Source organism: Cyanistes caeruleus, chromosome 14 (genome assembly GCF_971803275.1).
Source record: "Cyanistes caeruleus chromosome 14, bCyaCae1.hap1.1, whole genome shotgun sequence".
Taxonomy (NCBI): Eukaryota; Metazoa; Chordata; class Aves; order Passeriformes; family Paridae; genus Cyanistes; species Cyanistes caeruleus.
Window position 1 is genome coordinate 4,199,188 of NC_141714.1, and position 11,937 is coordinate 4,211,124.

Consider the following 11,937-nt stretch of genomic DNA (forward strand, 5'->3'; position numbering starts at 1 on the left):
GACAAGTAGGAAAGGTGCTTGTGAGGAGCAGCAGGCCAGGGTGTACCAGCAGAGGTTGAGGGAGATGCAGGAAGAAAGCAGGGGGCTATCAGTGCTCCCCTTGGTGTTTTATCCAGGCACAGACTGGGACTTGGCCTCGGCAGCTGCCAGCACTCGCGTGTGCCCCTCTGTGCAGATCTTTGGCTAACGAGTGCCAGTGCCAAGCCCTGGACCTGCTCAGGCAGGAGCACGTGCCAGCAGAGAGCAGGAGACAAACCCCAAGAAATGCAGCTTCCTCTGGCTGTGGGACAAAGCGTGGGGCTGACACAGCCCATCCTGCCCAGGGGCTGAGTGTCCCTGCAGAGGAACCTGTTCAGGTGGAGGCTTCAGGCCAGGTATGTCTGTCCATGCCCTTGAACAAAGGCATCTCTCAAACCACCCCCACCATCCCATATGCAAGTTTGGGTGGAACTCAAAAATCCCTGGTGCCTTGCAGAAAGGGAATTCTTTCACTGTCTGCCCCTGGCAAGCTCAAACCCCTGCCCCCAAGCAGTGAGTGAGGCAGGAGGACTTGGTCCCTCGCTTTGATCTCCTCTCCCAGGGGCTGTGCTGTCCCCAGCAGAGGGGCTGCTGTTGCTGGGTGGGGAGCTCAGCTCCCAGCTCCAAGGGTAGCACAGAGCGTGATTTGCCTTTGGTAATTCCTACCTACCTTCCCCCGATGTTTAGGGGCTGCTTGATCTGCGTGGGATTTTTTCATCTTTAGCACCGACAATCCTCTGATACTGCCTGTGCTTTTCTTTGACTCTAACCAGAGCCCTGAAGTTGTTTCTCATATCAAACGCTCCCAGTCAATCTGATTTTTAGAAAACACAGCGTGTCTGGGGAGAAACCTGCAAAATATAGAACACATTCCCCATTTGCATCTGAATGTTGAAAAACCCCATCACTCCTCTATGGCACATCATATCAGCACTACACCCGCCATGAAATATTCATGGCCATTTATTATGATGTTGTTTATTAGCCTCATAAAACTTTCCAGCAATCAGTTTCTTTATTTGCTCAGCCTGCAGCATGGATGGGTGCTTTTGTGTCTCCTTCAGTGCTGGCAGTGTTTGAATTAATCCAGGGCCCCTGTCACCGTAAGAACACCACCACTGCTATCCTGAGCTCAGTCCATCCCGGGCTGCTTGTGCCATCAACAGAGCACTGATTAAGAAATGTAGGGTGACCATGACACCCTCTGCCTCTGTTGGGTTGCTGGAATGACATGAAATTCAACCCAAGATTGACTTCCTGAGCCCAGTGGGACAGCACAGGGAGCAGAGGAATTAAACTGTGCTGCCAGTGCTGTTTGTGTTGGGAAGGCAGTGGGACACAGCGCTGGTCTCACCGTCCATGCATCCTCCCTGTGAGGCTGAAAAAGAGAAGGGAAGCACTCAGTGAGGACAGCTCCTGAAGGTTTTATGGCAACTGCCAGATTAATGTTAATGTAAGCTGCTAAAAGATTTTCAAATGGATTAGTTCTCCATTTCCTCCTTGGCACCCTGAGGGTCTGGTGCTGGAAGAACAGACCTGAATCACCTCTGCAACCACAAAGTCCCCCCCCAGCAACCAAGCAAAGGCAAGGGCTGGACCTGGAGGGAGCATGTGAGAAAGAGAGAGATACTTTCTGGAACAGATTCAGTTTCTTTATAGCAGTTCTTTATAGCAGGACACTTTGTAAGAGTGCCCATTCTGAAAACCTTTTATTCATCCTGCCAGAGCTTGCGAGCCCTGCCCTTTCCATGAGGAGTTGAGTAAAAAAAAGATCTCTGAGGACAGCAAGAGCTCTCCTTTCACAGGGATTGCAAAGCTGAGTCTCACTGGAGTGACCTTGATGCAACCTCTTGTTTCAAACACACAGCAAACATTTCTGTGTTGAACAAACTGCTGCAAGAGGATTCAGGCTCCTCTCTTGCCAATGCACTGGCGCTGCTTTTCCCCAGAGCACGGTGCCTTCCAAAAGCAAACTGCATCAGCCTCAGAAAAATAAATAAATCTACTTTTCACATCATTTCATCTTCTGATAACAGTAATGAACTCAGTCTGAGGCATTACTGGGAATTAATGGCTGCCTGCCTCCTGACTCACCAGCTCTTCCCAGGCTAACATAAATTCCCAGGACTCGTTGTGAGCCACACATCACTGCTGAGCTGAAATGAAGTTGTCCAGAACCCTGGGGCAAATATCCATGGTGCCAGTGCCACTTGGAAGCCTGGGAATGGAGCTGAGCTCCCAGATAAACACACTGCTCTGCCCTGATGGCTCACTGGGGGCAAGCACCTGGAGCTGCTTCCTGGGGCTCCCTGCAGGATCCAGACCCCGGTTCTGCATCACTCCTCCCAAAAAATTCTGTCTGAGAGCAGCACACACCACCTTGGGGAGCTGTTCCTCTGGGTAATTAAACCCACGCTGCGTGCCTTACCTTTAACCTTTTATCCTGGCTAACTCTCACGATGCTCTGGTCTGAGAGATTAAAGAGCCTCTCTGAGGCTGCCCCTGGCTGCAGGCACTTCCAGACCATTATCACATCACCTCTAACCTGCTCTTAATAAACTAAAAGAAGATGCTTCATTACTGCTCTGCGGCTCACACCTGCCTGGCAGTTAGAAACCATTGTGTCACACACATCGAGCCTCTTGGACTTTGTGCCTTTCCCATCACACAGCCTTCAGTGGGGAGAAGAAGAGCTGGTGAAATTGGCATGTCTATATATTTATTTAAATATCGAGATTTCCTGCTCTCCCAGCTGCAAATGTAAATTTTGTGTACTTAGATCCAGTAATTAGGGTTAATGACTAAAGAGCATTTGGAAATTGTGCAATTTGTGAAGTCCTCCATCAGAAAGGACCAATTAGATTTGCTTCTCCTTCTGAAAAATACAAATTTCTGTCACCAGCTGTTCATGGGACATGCCTGTCTGGGCTGCTTGTCTCAGGAAATTTAATTAAATTTAGTTAAATTTAGTTAAATTTAGTTATCATGTATTAATTACAGGCCACGCTCAGATTTCTGTGAGTTCCAGCACTCCACTGGCAGAACAGGTAGAGGTACGGCCGAGAGTGGAATATGTTTTAATCTGGAGGAAATACAGCTGCTACATCAAACCAAAAGGCTGAGCAGCTCCACTCCAGCCCATAGCTGAGTTCATTTACTGCTGGGTCTCACTTTTGCTGGAGCCATCCATCCAGACCGCTTATTCTCCAAGGACAATCGCTGAGCAGCGCAGGCCGGTGCAGGAGAGAGATTTGTCTCCTGACAGATTATCCCCCGGGAGAACCAGCACAACGCTCCACAGCCTTGGAGAAGATGAGGCCTGAAAAAGAATTCTGCACTACAAACGTGTTCTTTGTCCCCTCCACAGGGAGCAGCCCTGCCCTTGGGCCCCTCGGGGCAGAGCTGGGCTGGCAGGGGCTCCCAGACCAGCACCCATCGCTGTGGGAGCTGGGCCATGGGTGCTGCTCAGCCCAGTGCCTGTAGCTTTGTCCCTCCTGGTCCTTAATTAAGGCAGCTTGGGCTTCCCAAGCAGTGGGGTGTGAAAGCAGCACCTCATAAAAACGTCCCAGTCGCTGTAACAATTCTAAATCAGCTTCCTGGGATGCAGCTGGAACAAGCCCCCTGGAGAAGCCATGGCAGCACAGGGAAGGTTTTATTGGCCCTTAGTTATGGGCTTTGGCACAACCCTCTGCATTTTGTTCTCTGGAAAACAGCAAGGAGGAGCACTCCAGCACTGCATCACCTCCACCAGCAGCTCCCACACCTTGCCACACGAGTGCAGACACTGCAACAACTCCACTCTGAGTTCTCCAAACAGCCAGAAATCAACAGTCTCAGCTCTTTCCTCTGCTGTTTTTCTGGTGGTGACCCTTGCACAATTGATTGAAGCCTCCTGACACGCCAGCTGCTCCCAGGGTCCTTGAGGAAAGTCCCACAGGTCAGCAGGCCACAGACTAAGAGCTGCTGGGGTGAACAAGTCCCCAGAGGGGGAACCTCACAATTAAGAGCTCTTTAACCCAACTGAGCCCCTGCAGGATCAAAGGCTGCTGCTGGAAGGCTGGAGATGTTCAGAAAGGCATGGTTAATTGTGGGAGCAATTAGCCTCTGCAAGAATTCACCAGGTACATGATGGATTCTCTGTGCCTGGAAGTGTTTAAATCTCAGTGGAGATCTTTTGGAAAGATAAGCTTCTGTTTGACCAGGGTGGATGGGCTTAATACAGGAATAGCCAATTTTATGCAAGAAGAGATGAACAGAATGGTCTTTTGAGCTGGAAAATCTCTAAAATCTATGAAACTATTAATAGAGAGTGAGACATTTCTAGTGGGTTTGACAGCTAGATGACAAATCTGTGTTAAATTCCACAGGATCCAAAGAAACTACTCAGCCTCGTTTTCTAATATCCTCCAAGGGGTTTCCCAGTGGGGGATTTTAGCTTTCCATTTTTTAGCTTTAGAACAATTTTCCAAATTGGAAAACTTCTCAACCTCCCCTCCTCTCACCTCCCCCTGCTCCTCCATCCTTTCCTCTGTCTCGGAGAGTACGTGCCAAGCTGTGCGTGGGTGAGCCCCTGGGAGAGGCAGCAGCAGCACAGCCATCCCACATGTGTGAGGAACAGAGCAGTGGGCACAAGGAGGAGAAGCCAAACCTTGCACTTTGCCAGCCCAGAGTGATCTCAGAGCCTGGGCATCACCCCCAGCACGGGGAGGGAGTGGCTGCACCCGTTTTGCTTCTCCCTGAATAGTTTGGGTTATCAATATTTCCCTTTTAACTCTGCTGCAAAGCCTGATCTCCCCAAACCCATCAGGGCACAGCAGCTATGGTTGTGCTGTGGTTGTGCTCTGGGCTGGCTCATCCCCCTCCAATAATGGAAGCAGAATTAGTTACTGCTTCCAGGACCAATTGCTTTGGCCAAGGCTGCTGAGTTTGGTATTTTATATGTTTTGAAAAAGAGGGCAGATCATTGAAGATGCAGGGTAACTCCCAATCAGTCATCACCTCCAGTGGACTTCCATCCCCACCAAAACAGAAACCTCTCACTTAGACATGCTCTCCCTCCCTCCCTCCCTCCCTCCCTCCCTCCCTCCGTCCCTCCCTCCCTCCCTCCCTCCCTCCCTCCCTCCCTCCCTCCCTCCCTCCCTCCCTCCCTCCCTCCCTCCCTCCCTCCCAACCTTCCTCTGCTGTGCTTGCTTAGCAGGGACACTCTTCAGGAAAACCTGAAGTACAACTTTTGACCCTCTCCAGTAGCTTCTTGTCTGTCTTGAACTCGGCAACTCTTTAGCAAGATCAAGGAGGAGAAAACCAAGGGTCAATTGAAAGTGGAAGAAATTAATGAAAAGGCAGCTAGGGCCACCAATATTAATAAAAAATATCAATATTTAGGCTGTAATATGTAAAAGCAGTCAGCCTCTGAGATTTGGTGGGGTTTCCTGACAAGCATGACAACAGGACCCTGTATTGGAAAAATCTGCTCTCTTATGAGGCTGCCAGTCCTTCAGAGAGCAAAGACGTTAATGAAATAGAGGTAGAAAAGATTGCAATGTTTCCTGCACTTCTCTGTAATTTAAATGTGTGCTAAGTACTGCATTCTTCCAGAAATCCCAAGTGGAAGAAGTAAAACAACCACCACTTGAAGGATTTAACCCAGAAGTCCCCAACTGAATTCATATTTATAATAGGAAGTTTTTGTATAGACCTGCAGAAAGTCTGGGAAAAAAAAATATACATAAGCAGCAGCCAGTGCTGAAACTTCTATAATGAGGCAATTTGCAGAAGAACCCAAGATTTGGACAGGCCTTTTGAAGGTGCCAAAGGGATTGTGATCTTCTTCTGTGGACAATTCACTGTGCAACACAGCAGGGGTGGTGGCAAAAAGGGCTCTGGTGACACGGAGCTGGATTTCAGAAGCCAGGGAGGATTCAGCCCTTGGGTCCTGCAGGTCCTGGATTTCAGAAGCCAGGGAGGATTCAGCCCTTGGGTCCTGCAGGTCCTGGATTTCAGAAGCCAGGGAGGATTCAGCCCTTGGGTCCTGCAGGTCCTGGATTTCAGAAGCCAGGGAGGATTCAGCCCTTGCATCCTGCAGGTCCTGCCTGTGCTGGCTCAGGATGGGAAGGGCCAGGAGTGATGCAGGGTCAGGGAGGAGGATGGGCTCAGGAAGGGCAGGAGGACAGCCCAGCAGTGAGCCTGCTGCAGCAAAGACCATGGAAATGGGGTGGCTTTGGGCCCTGCTGAGCTGAGGTGGGAATGGGAACGCAGGAGTGAGTGGGAAAGTCCACAGGGCACATCTGGGCACATCAGCTGAAACACTGCTTCAGAGGCCATCAAAATCACCCCCCAACAGCTCCACAAGTGTCTTGAGGCAACTTGTGGGGCACCCCATGGTGAGAGAGACTGGGGAGGTGACCTCCTGCCGTAAGAAGACCCTCCAGCACTGCAGATCACCCCAAGGTTTCCTTGCCTGTCTGTGGTTGCCTTCTTGCTTCAGATGCCACCCAGAGGGTCGACCTGTCACTCTGCATCTCCTCTCCCTCCCCAACCCTCTGCATCTGGCAAACGATGGAGCTGCCAGGCAGAAGCTGGCTCTGCCCAGGAGCAAAGCCAGCAGTGCTCTGGAAACCCTGCCTCCCCTCCTCAGGAGATGTGTTTTGTCAGTGCATTGACACAGCAGGGCCAGAGCTTCTCTCTCTTATTCCATGGGATCTGTTCCTGCCCCAAGAAAGAGCAGAGAGGAGACAAGAACATCAAGACACAGCAGGGCAGGAGCAAGGGAGCCACTTGCACACTCAGCTCCCAGAGAGACTGTAGTGCTCAAGCTGCAGCTCAGATACTGGTTTGTCCCCTATTGACACACTGTCCCCTCTTGTCACCCACTGTCCTGGCCCTGGCAGCCCTGTGAGATGCCTCTCCCAGGCTCTAAGTGACACAAACACCCTGGCTCTTCTCTGGAAATGCTGAACTAGTCAAACCAGCCCTGGCTGGGCTTCTGGCTTTGCCCACAAAGAAACTGGCTGATACTCACAGGGCTGCTCTCAGGCAGCAAAGCTTTTTCATTTGGTTGGTTTTCCCTTCTCTTTTCCATTTGTATCTCGGTTCTTATCTGGCACTGAGCACAACAGAGAGTCTGCAGGAGGGGCCAGGCTGCAGTGGGTACATATCAGCACAGCCTTGCTGATTCAGAGCGACCAAGCATCTGATAGGAATCCTCCCAAATCAGCAACGTGTGCTCGGTCACTACTGGCACTGCAGAAGTGAAAACCACACAGAACAACCCTGCAGATCTGATTTCTCATCCCTCTCCACACAGCTTGAGCCCTGGAGCCACAGGCAGCCTTGCCCAGCACTCCCAGCCACCCCGAGGGTGAGGTTAGGGAAAGGCAGAGGCTGTGCCATCTCCCTCTGTCCTGGCAGGAGCACAGAACCCTGCTTCAAAGGCAGCAAGAGCTTTGGGATCCTTCAGGTCACTCTGGAAGTGGCATTTGCTTCCAGCTCAGCTGGTCCCCGCTGCCTCAGTGATGGAGCACTGCAAGGTTTGTAGGGCACTTTCCCCTTAACAACCCAGACCCTCCTGCTCAGCTTCTCACACCTGTTTGGAAGCTGCTCTGCCTTCACCCAAGCTGAGTTATAAAGGCATCAACACCACCAAAAAAAAACCAAACCAAACAAACAGGCTCCTGTAGCACTCTTTAATGATGTTCCTGGTCTAACAGAGAAGATTAACTTTCTCCAGAGAAGGCTACAGAAAACATTGCTATTCCGTGTCCATCTGTCTCACTCTCCCTCTTGTCCACTAGCTGTGATCAGCTTGCAAGGGAAAACACATCTGAAAGCTCAGGTATGCTCCTGACTTGTGTCCTGTCAATCAGGGCTTTGCACAGCAGATCCTTCTGGCCCTTCTTCTTCTCTTGCAACAGCAGCAGAGAGTTGGTGGAGCTTTAAATCCAGCGGGCAGTAAATCCACATGGCACTCACAGCATTGTGTGAAGATTCATGGCTGTGTTCTCTGAAGGTCAGCTTCATCTGTTGCAGGCAATTAGGGATAATCTATGGCTCCTGCTGCTGCTCCAGCCCTGGCCGTATGCTCCTTGTCAGCACCAGACCATTGGTCAAATAAAAGTCACAACTGGTCAATGTCCTGGGGAAATGCTGTGCCAAGAGCAGGAGGCAGAGAGCTCCTCAGGTCACCATGGGCTCCCAGGGATCCTGCTTCTCTGAAAAGCTGAGGGCTGGCAGAGAGGGGCAGGCACCAGAACCTCACAGCTTCTGTCCCAGCGCTGTCCCACAGACCTGGCAGGGCTTCCTCCAGCACCCACAGCCCTTTGCTCTCTCCATCACTTCTCCTTCATCCTTGAGTGCTGCATCTCTCTCACCTTCCCTGCGCTGCCTGGAGCCCTGGTGCCTCAGGGGAAGGACTCCTCCTTCCTGCCCTGGCCTCTCTCTGCATCTGCTTTCCTGAGTATTTCTCTGTTTGCAGGCAGAGATGGATGTACACTACATGCTGATGCCAAATGATTTCTTGCCTTTTTTTCTTTTCTATGTTCTCTGTATTCTTTACACATATATTTTCAGCTCTGTAGCCTATTGTTGTACCTGTGGCTAGCTTTCCCAGTACTTTCCCCCACCTTTTTCCTAAGCAGAAAGACAAAACACATTCCAGAGTCCCTATCCTAACTCGGTTCTTTCTGAGAACCAAGGATGGATAACAGCTCTTCGAGACACATTTTCATCAACAAAGTTGATGAAAAGAAAACACCATGAAAGTTTAGTCCCTTCTGAGGGGGGAGGGTTTAGAAGGGGCCTGAGCTGGGGTGGGGAGTGTGGAATTGCATCACCACTTGTGCTCTTAATTGGTGATTTTTGTCAATTATGCTGATTTGCTAAACTTATAAAACTGTATTCACCCCGTGGGAGGGGGTGGGCATTTTGTGGGCATTTTCCATGTTTGCCCCTGGAGCCCTCCAATAAAGACCAGCATTTATATTCCCTCCTGCACTAATATTATCTCCAGAGTGTGTTGTTTTATTTCGAGGTTCTTTAAGGCATCAATGCAATTCCCTCCTTTGCACGCTGGACTTGGAGGAGCTCAGGGTTTGGGGATGGCAGGAGGCAAAGAAAGGCTGTTCTGAAGTGAAGGCACAGGGGCAGGGACAGCTCCCAGATGCCTGACAGACCCCAGTGCCACACTGAGCATGCTAAAACCTGGATTCAGGAAATAACTTTGAGATCTGAGCCTGAAACCCTTGACTTGAAATTATTTTCTCGTGGTTGCTCACTTGGTGGCATCTCTAACCATGGTCTCTGCAGTCTGCAGAAGGGGCCTTGGGATCCCACAGCATTTATACCACTGAAACCACTATCAGAGACAAGGCTACAGCCCAGACCTGCTGACCCACAGCTGGGACCAGAGTCTGGGAGTGCCCTCCCAGTGGCTTTGGCTTGTGGGATTACAAAAATCATCACCAAACAGCGTATCCTGCAAATGGAGCTCACATTAGATTCACAAGTGCTCTCTGAAGAAAGCAACCCCAGGTGATGCAGGCAGTTTTTCACCAGGGTGTGGAAGTGCAGAGGCAGTGGTAATGAGGTCCCTGGCAGCCCTGGCAGCAGGGGGAAGGATGAAGGGATGGGAGATATGGGCCATGCCCCAGGAGCTCCTGCAGCTGGCACGGTCCCTCCTCCCAGGCCCAGCAGGGAACAGGAGCTGGGGCATGTTCTCCCTCTAAATTGTCTCTATGGGAGGAGGAGGTGGATGAGTTTCCAGCCTCCCTGGCCCTGTCTCTCCCTGTTTGTCTGCTTTGTTTTTCAGCAGCCCTCAAGGCTGTGTTTTGGAGAGAGGGTTTCATCAGGTAAAGGAAAGGTACAAAGATGAGTTAATGAGAACGATTATTCAGTGACAGCTGCTGCCACTCACCTCCTAAAGAGTGTAAGGTACAGCCTTGCAGAAACAAGGCTTTCTCTGATTATTATGTTCAGGAGATTAATTTAGGAAACTCTGCTTAAGACCTGTGGTGATCTTATTTGAAATCTAGTCAATGAACAGGCAACATACCCTGTTTAAAGTTCAATTGCTGGGAGCAGACAGATCCTGGGCCTGGACTGGGGCACAGCAGAGACAGGCAGTCCTTGCTCTGCTGTCCCTGGGATGCTCCCCAGCATCCTGGGGATGGGATGTGCCCACCTGGAGCTCAGTGAGGCACAGCCTGGCTGCAGAAGCATTTTATTCCCTGACTGCTGCAGTCCACAAATCAAATCCTCTGTCTGAAGCCCAGGGCTGAGGAAGGACTGGACCACGAGCTCCTGCAGGGAACAGTGTTTGTCCTGCAGGGAGACTCCTCTCTACAGCCACAGTCAGATCTGCTAATGGTCATCCCTGTGTCCGTGCCTGACAACTGCCCATCAGAAGCCTCTCCACACAGGCATGAGGTGTCCAGGCTTAGCACATGATGCCTGCCATTTAATGTCCCCATCAAGCCACAGAGAAACCAAATGGACTGGAAAACTGGCCTGGGATCACAGCTCTCCTTCCAAACTGGCACCCACAGAAGGCAGCACTCCTCTCCGTTTTCAGCCTGGCATGGCCAGCAGCCCCTGCCCAGCCAGCCATGGCCAGGGCCAGCAGCGCTGCCAGGAGCTGCTGCCTCTCTGCCTGTGCTGCTGCTGGTGCAGGGGTGTCCCTGCTGCCCCACGGCCTGGCACAGCTGATGGGGGACACAGCCCCGGTGCCCCAGTGCAGGCACAAGGCTCAGCTCCCCTTGGTGCTGCCGTCACAGCCCTGCCACCAGCTCTGACAGATGGTGAGCCAGCCCAGCTCCATCTCCTGGGGCTGTTTGGCCACTACAGAGAGCTGCTCAGGCCAAGCCCAGTTTGGCTGGCAGGTGTCCCTACCCCAGATGCAAATATTTGGGCAGGAGTGGCTGTGAGCCCAGCAGAGGAGACTGTTTTCCATGAAGGCCAGGGAGGGAGGTCTGCCCCACAGCAGCTCCTGGGATTTCCTCACCTGGAGACACCATATCTGATGCTCAGGAGCCTTCACAGGCTCCTCCTCTGTTGCATTTTGCATCCACATCTCTGCCGGGGCTGGTCTCACTCCCAGGGCAGTATCCCAAAGTATTGGCTATAGAAATCTGCATTTCCCCTCCTGGTGTCCCTTTGAAACAATTCTGTTTGCTTTGTGGCTGTTTCACCTTCAGTCACCCTGAGCTCCAGACCCTGCTGTGGTCTGTAGGGAGCAGCCAGTGCCAATCCACCCCTGCTGCTTTCATAAAGCTCTGGGTGTTTTCTGGTGTTTTCTACAGTGACGCCTTTCAATTCTACCCCTTCAGTACCCCCTTCACACCCTCTTTCAGCTCTGGCTGGTCCGTGGATGGAGAAGCACATGGAGGCTCTTGGAAGGGCTCCATGGTTTTACTGCTACCATTAATTCCCAAGGCCCAGGAACTGAAACCAGTCATCCCCTACACAAATCTGTAATGTTCTTTGCACACAGCCAGTGCCTGTGGCAGTGGCAGATCACTAATCCCACTGCTACTGCCTTCCTAGAGAAAAGAAAGGAGTGGGGTTACCATGCTCTCAAGGGGTGATGAAACCATTGTGGTATTTTCTATATATCCAAAAGAAACCTTTATCAGCCTGTGTTTCAGGCCAGAGGTCGGCAAAAAGCTGAGCTCTTAAAAATGAAATGAGAAGCCTTGAAGAATTTTTATTTGCTATCTCTGCTCACAGGCAATTAGAGGAGCAGGACATGAAGTCTGGTGTTATGTGGCAGCCCTTCCCTTCCCTTCCCTTCCCTTCCCTTCCCTTCCCTTCCCTTCCCTTCCCTTCCCTTCCCTTCCCTTCCCTTCCCTTCCCTTCCCTTCCCTTCCCTTCCCTTCCCTTCCCTTCCCTTCCCTTCCCTTCCCTTCCCTTCCCTTCCCTTCCCTTCCC